The sequence below is a fragment of the Ornithorhynchus anatinus genome, chromosome 5 (assembly GCF_004115215.2).
Source record: "Ornithorhynchus anatinus isolate Pmale09 chromosome 5, mOrnAna1.pri.v4, whole genome shotgun sequence".
NCBI lineage: Eukaryota > Metazoa > Chordata > Mammalia > Monotremata > Ornithorhynchidae > Ornithorhynchus > Ornithorhynchus anatinus.
Window position 1 is genome coordinate 21060696 of NC_041732.1, and position 6306 is coordinate 21067001.

A 6306-nucleotide genomic window follows, 5' to 3' on the forward strand; every position below is an offset into this window, starting at 1 on the left:
TCAGCGACCCCTCGGCCCCAACCACTCTGGAACCTAGAATTCCTTCCCCCTTCACATCTGACAGTCCACTTCTCTCCCACTTCAAAACCCTTGTAAAATCATATCTCCTCCAAGAGCCTTCCTTGACTAAAGCCCTCATTTCCTTTACCCGCCCTGGGGGTACCCTTAAGCCACTTTTGACACTCACCTCCCGGCCCCAGAGCACTTATGTGCATATCCTTATACTCAGTGATTTCTGCTATCTGTAATTTTGTTTTTATGTCTGTCTTCCCCTGTAGCTCCTTGTGGGCAGGGATTGCAGGATTGCATCTACCAACTCTATTTTATTGTACTTTATTGCTAAGTAGAGAGCAATGTATGCAGTACATATTGATTGATTGATGGATTGATTGATTGATTGACTTGGGCAGTGCTGCCATGACTCTTGCAGTGGCTTGAAGTTATAACTGAGAATCTGGGAGAGATTGAAGACACTCTCTAAGCTCCTTGAGAGCAGGACTCCCGTCTACTAACTCTCCCAAACGCTTAGTACAGAGGGCTCCCTACACAACATAAACACTCAGGGAATACCGCTGATTGACTGACTGCTCTCCAGGGTCAGGATGAGATGGTGGGAGGCAGCAGCTTGGCCCACCCAGATCCCGGCAGCCACATGAGGGGCGGAACCGAACAAAGCCGCATCGGGTTGCAAGGGGTGACCCGATTAGTGCTTACTGGAAGCAGGGGCAGAGGTAGCCAAGGGATGTCTCCCTTCTGCCCTCTCCCTGGTTTCTGGTGACCTGGTGGAAAGAGCCCAGACTTAGTAAGCACTCAATAAATACGATTGATTGACTAATTGGCCCCGCTTCCCACTGGCATAACGGCTAGGTTGAGATAGGGGATAGCAGCCCAATCCAATAGACCGGAGCCGGGCTCGGGCGGGGGGGCGGGGGGAGGGCTGGTGGGACTGCACCCCGAGAATATTCTGGGGTTCCTCATGGCCCCTGGTTTAGTGGAAAGAGCATGCGCTTGGGTGTCGGAGGTCATGGTTCCGCCACTTGTCAGTTGTGTGACTTTGGGCAACTCACTTCACTCCTCTGTGATTCAGTTACCTCACCTGTAAATGGGGATTACGACTGTGAGCCCCACTTGGGACAATCTGATCACTTTGCGTCTACCCCAGCGCTTAGAACAGGGCTTGGGCCATAGTAGATGCTTCACGAATACCGTTATCATTATAATTATTATTTCCGTCGGATTGGCTGCTGAGCTGAGATCAGCTGGAGGAGGCCAGTCCGGAGTGGGAGGGGAATTTGGGGAATTCCGGGGCCTGCTCTTGGCTTCCTTTCCCACCATAATGGCTGCTGGGCCGAGATGAGCGGGAACCGCGCAGTGCAGCGGAGCTCGGAGGAATCTAGTCCCACCTGCTGGCCACGCCGGGAAACTGGGAAGGGGAAGGCCCTGCTGACGACCACCCTCCTGCTGCTGCTGCTGCAGCTCTCCTTCCACCCTCCCTCCACCTGCCCCCCCCAACACCAATCCCCTCCCTTCATTACCGCTCAGGTTCACTGAACCCGGTGAACGCAGGGGGCCTGGTCACCCCCGGTCATCCTTGAACACCAGTGATGATGATGATGATGGCATTTATTAAGCACTCTTTGCTTGCCAAAACAGAGCCGATGGACATGTTTTCTGCCCACCAGGAGCTTACAAGCATTCAGGCAATCAACAGTATTTATTGAGCGCTTAGTGTGGGCAGAGGCCTGTACTAAGAGTTTGGAAGAGTATAATGCAACGGAGCCGACAGACACGTTCCCTGCCCAAAGGGATACCAGAAGAGATGAATGCACTGTCCAAGCTGGAAGCAAGAAAGGAACCCTGCCCCTCTCTCCCCAGCTGCCCTTTTTCAAGGTATGTGTTAAGGCACCACGCTAAGCAGGGGATAAATACAATCTAATTAGGTTGGACACAGTCTCTGTCCCCCATGAGGCTCACAGTCTTAATCCCCATTTTACAACTGAGGCACAGAGAAATGAAGTGACTTGCCCAGGGTCACACAGCAGACAAGTGGTGGAAACGGGATTACAACCCAAGTCCTTCTGACTTCCAGGACCTTGCTCTATTACGCTGCTTCTCTACAACTAGATAGTTAAGGGGATGGAATTGGCGGTTGGGAGAGGGGTGGAGAAGCTAAGTTTGAAATTGAGGAAGAGGCTTCAGGATCTTTCTACAATATTAACTCGGTGAGGTTGCGGGTTTGGCTTCAGGAATTCCTCTGTTGGGTGGCAGGAGTTTCTGACCAATCCGCATCATCCTCATCATCAGTATTTAATGAGCACTTGCTGGGCTTCAAGCACTCCCCAAAGGGACTAGGGGATGGACAATTAAAGTAGAAGACATTGCCCCCATCCTTAAGGAGCTTACAACCTAATTAATCAATCACTTGTATTTTCAGAGCATCTACTCTCTGTGGAACACCCTACTAAGTGCGTGGGAGAGCACGGTACAACAGAACTGTTAGGCATGTTCTCTGCCCACCGGGAGCTTACAATCAATCAGTCGATCAATCAGTAGTGTTCACTGAGCACTTACCGTCTCTTGTCATGTCCTGTGCCGTCGAGTTGTTGCCGTCCCATAGCGACACCACGGACACATCTCTCCCAGAATGCCCTGCTCTCCACCTGCAATCGTTCCCGGTAATGTATCCGTAGAGTTTTCTTGGCCAAAATACAGAAGTGGTTTACCATTGCCTCCTTCCACGCAGTAAACTCGAGTCTCCACCCTTGAGTCTCTCCCATGCCTCTGCAGATGAGTTTTGACTTGTAGCAGCTTGCCTTCCACTCGCTAGCCACTGCCCAAGCTAGGAATGGAACGGGTAGGCCTCCGCTTGACTCTCCCTCCAGTAGCCGAGGCTGGTAGACTACTGGAAACTCTCCAGGTGCGACCCTGGGAGGGGGCTTACCGTGTGCAGAGCTCTATACTAAGATTTTGGAAGAGTATAATACAGCAGAGCTGATAGACACATTCCCTGCCCACAAGGAACTTACAGTCTAATAGGAATCCAGAGGGCATATGCACAAGCAGAGTAATAATAATAATGTTGGTATTTGTTAAGCGCTTACTATGTGCAGAGCACTGTTCTAAGCGCTGAGGGGGATACAGGGGAATCAGGTTGTCCCACTTGAGGCTCACGGTCTTCATCCCCCTTTTACAGATGAGGGAACTGAGGCACAGAGAAGTTAAGTGACTTGCCCACAGTCAACACAGCTGACAAGTGGCAGAGCCAGGATTCAAACCCATGAGCTCTGACTCCCAAGCCCGGGCTCTTTCCACTGAGCCACACTGCTTCTCAGAGTAGTTGTGCATTCCACCTGCCCAGTTCCCCGCAGCCCCCAAGACCAGGTGTGTCTCCCTGGGCCCCTCCCTCTCCTCTCAGAGACACCTCAGGGCCACTTTTTTAAGGTATTTGTTAAGCACCTATTCTCTGCTCTCCTCTCTCCTTGTCCCTCCTCTGCTGGTGCCCCTCCCTCCCATCAAGCTTCCATCCCCAAGGCTGGAGCCCCTGGGGACCCACTCCTGACAATGCGCCTGGCCTGGAAGGAAGGCCCAAGGGAGAAGCTCTTAATGGCAGGCTTCTCCAGAGGATGGGACACTTCCCAGGGCTTGGGAGTTTGCCGTATTCTGGACCCCTGAACTGCCCCCTCTGCTCATCAACATCTGAAAAGAAAGTGGAAGGACCCTTTCCGCCCCCCTGCCAAGTCCCCAACTTGGGCATCGTCCACCTCAGATGTCTCTGGAAGCCTCCGTGAACCCAGCAGGACAGCGGCGGACTCTGCAAAGACCCGCTAAATCCCCGTCGGTAGTTTCTCCGGGCTGCAAGATGGCCAGGGACAGAGGCTGGGGATAAGGACGTCATTGCTGGGTGACTCTAAATGAAATCAGACAAATTAGTAAATTTGTCTTAAATCACCGTTCAGACCAATCAATAAATAAATCTTATTTATTGAATGCTTACCACGCTTAGTGCAGAGGACTGTAATAAACCCTTGGAAAAAATGCATTATAACAGAGTGTAGTGGATAGAGCACAGGCCTGGGAGTCAGAAGGGTGTGGGTTCTAATCCTGGCTCTGCCACTGTACTGCTGTGTGACCTTGGGCAAGTCACTTCACTTCTCTGGGCCTCAGTTACCTCACCTGTAAAATGGGGCTTGAGACCATGTGTCCCACTTGAGACAGGGATACTCTCCAACCTGATTTGCTTTTATCCACCTCAGGATTGAATACAGTGCCTGGCACACAGTAAGCGCTTAACAACTACCATAATCATTATTATTAATATCACTGGGGTCAGGAGACGCATTCCCCACCCACAAGGAGCTTTCAGTCTAGAGGATGTAGATCTGTGGCCCGGACCCTGAATTACAAGCTCCCGGAGGGAAGGGAAAGTGGGCTTGGCTTCTGTTGGCCTCTCCCAAGCCCTTAGAAGGCATTTGATAAAAATCAGTGATTGACTGATTGATTTCTCCCAGTCAGTTTCCCAACCCCACCTCTACCTCCGGGCCCCCACCTGCATTTCCTTATTGCTTCCACCTCTTGCAGAATCCAGGCCCTCAGGCTTTGCCTCACCCCCTTATCTGGCTGATGCATCTGCCTTTGACTCCCTGTCCCCTTCTCTGCGAGTCACCATGCCCCTAAGACCTCCTCCAGAGGCTTCTGTCCCTCCAGGGGGTTGGAGCGGAGAGGGAGTGCACTCCGGACACTGGAAGCTACTTTGTTCTTCAGTCTCCCGGGAAGGCTTTCAGAGAGGGAGAGTTAAGCAGCGGCCTCCTGCTCTGTTGTCTTCATTATTTAAAACTTCCTCATCTCCGAGCTTACTACTGCAGAAGGGTGGAGATGTGACCCTTGTTGCCTCCTTCCCATCCAGAACCAGTCTTTACTGCTCTCCCCAGACATGGGCAGACAACGTGAGATCCCTGACTGTGATGCTGAGGGGGATGAGGGCCAGAAACTGAGGTGGGAAGCTTGGGAGAAGTGAGTGGGGCCGGACAAGGGAAAGCAGAATGGAGCAGGCTCAGGCAGAGGACCTCAAGGGGTGGAGAACCAAGGCCAGGGACAGAGCCATTTTGGACATTCGGCTGTCCAGAAGTGGTCATCGTCCCCTCCTGGACACACAGGTGTCACTAATTGTGGCGCATCAGACATGTAGCATAACATATAAATGTCACTAGACAGTCTGCCTGAGTCTAGTGCATTTCTCCGAGGACCCTGCAGCCCCCACCTCTTTCCACAGCCATTGCATCCCCCTCCGGAGTCTCTGCTGGCCCAGCTGCCACTGGACTCCAGAGTCGGGCCCCATCCAGTTTTCGAGCGCCACCCCCTGCCACCCCATTGGCCTGGAGCCTTGAGACCTCTGCCACTCTGGCTCCTGGTCAGAAGCTGGTGGCAGTGGGTGGCAAGGGAGGGCCAGGGTTACAGAGGAAGGGGTTTACAGGGTGGGGCTCTAGGAGGTAGAGACACTGTGGGAAGTGCAAAGGGACATAGGGAGAAAGATAATAACGATAGTTGTGGTATTTAAATGCTTACTCCATGTCAAGCACAGTATTAAACCCTGGGAGAGATATCTGGTCAAATCAGGAATCCATGGTATTTACTGATCACTGTTTTAAGCACTTGTGAGAGTACAGCAGAGTTAGCAGAAACTTTCTTTGCCCACAATTAACCTACAGTCTAAAGGGGAACACCAACATTAAGAAAAGTCACTTCAATTCTCTGGGCGTCTGTTTCTTCATCTGTAAAATGGGGATTAAAACTGTGAGCCCCACATGGGACAGGAACTGTGTCTATCCTGATTAGCTTGTATCTACCCCAGTGCTTAGTACAATGCCCGGCACATAATAAATGCTTAACCAATTAATATATAAATACATTTATAATATATAATTTAAGATTCATACTTAAGTGCTGTGGGGCTGAGGGTGGGAGAAAGACCAAATACCCAAAGGGCACAGATTCAAGTGCAGAAGATGGAGAAAAGAGAGGGAGGAAGGGAAAAGGGGGCTTAATCAGGGAAGCCCTCTTGAATGAGATGTGATTTTAATAAGGCTTTGAAGGTGGGAAGAGGGCCGGTCTGGTATAGATGGAGGAGGTGGGAGTTTCAGGTCAGGTGGATCTCCTGTAGTGTATTCCCTCAGAGGGTTAAGTTACCCTCCTTCCAACTCACTCTTACAATCAATCAATCAATCAATCAATGGTATTTCTTTAGTACTTGGGGTGCAAAAAAAATTGTACTAAGTACATGGGAGAGTACAACTAAGTAGATAGCAGTTT

General features: G+C 51.0%; 1 non-coding gene across 1 annotated transcript; it reads right to left on the bottom strand.

The window, feature by feature from the left end:
• Nucleotides 1-2797: 2797 nt before the first annotated feature.
• Nucleotides 2798-2935, bottom strand: LOC114812362. Its single transcript, XR_003760018.1, has one exon. It is a non-coding gene; the product is annotated as a small nucleolar RNA SNORA7 (small nucleolar RNA).
• Between the last annotated feature and the right edge of the window lie 3371 nt (nucleotides 2936-6306).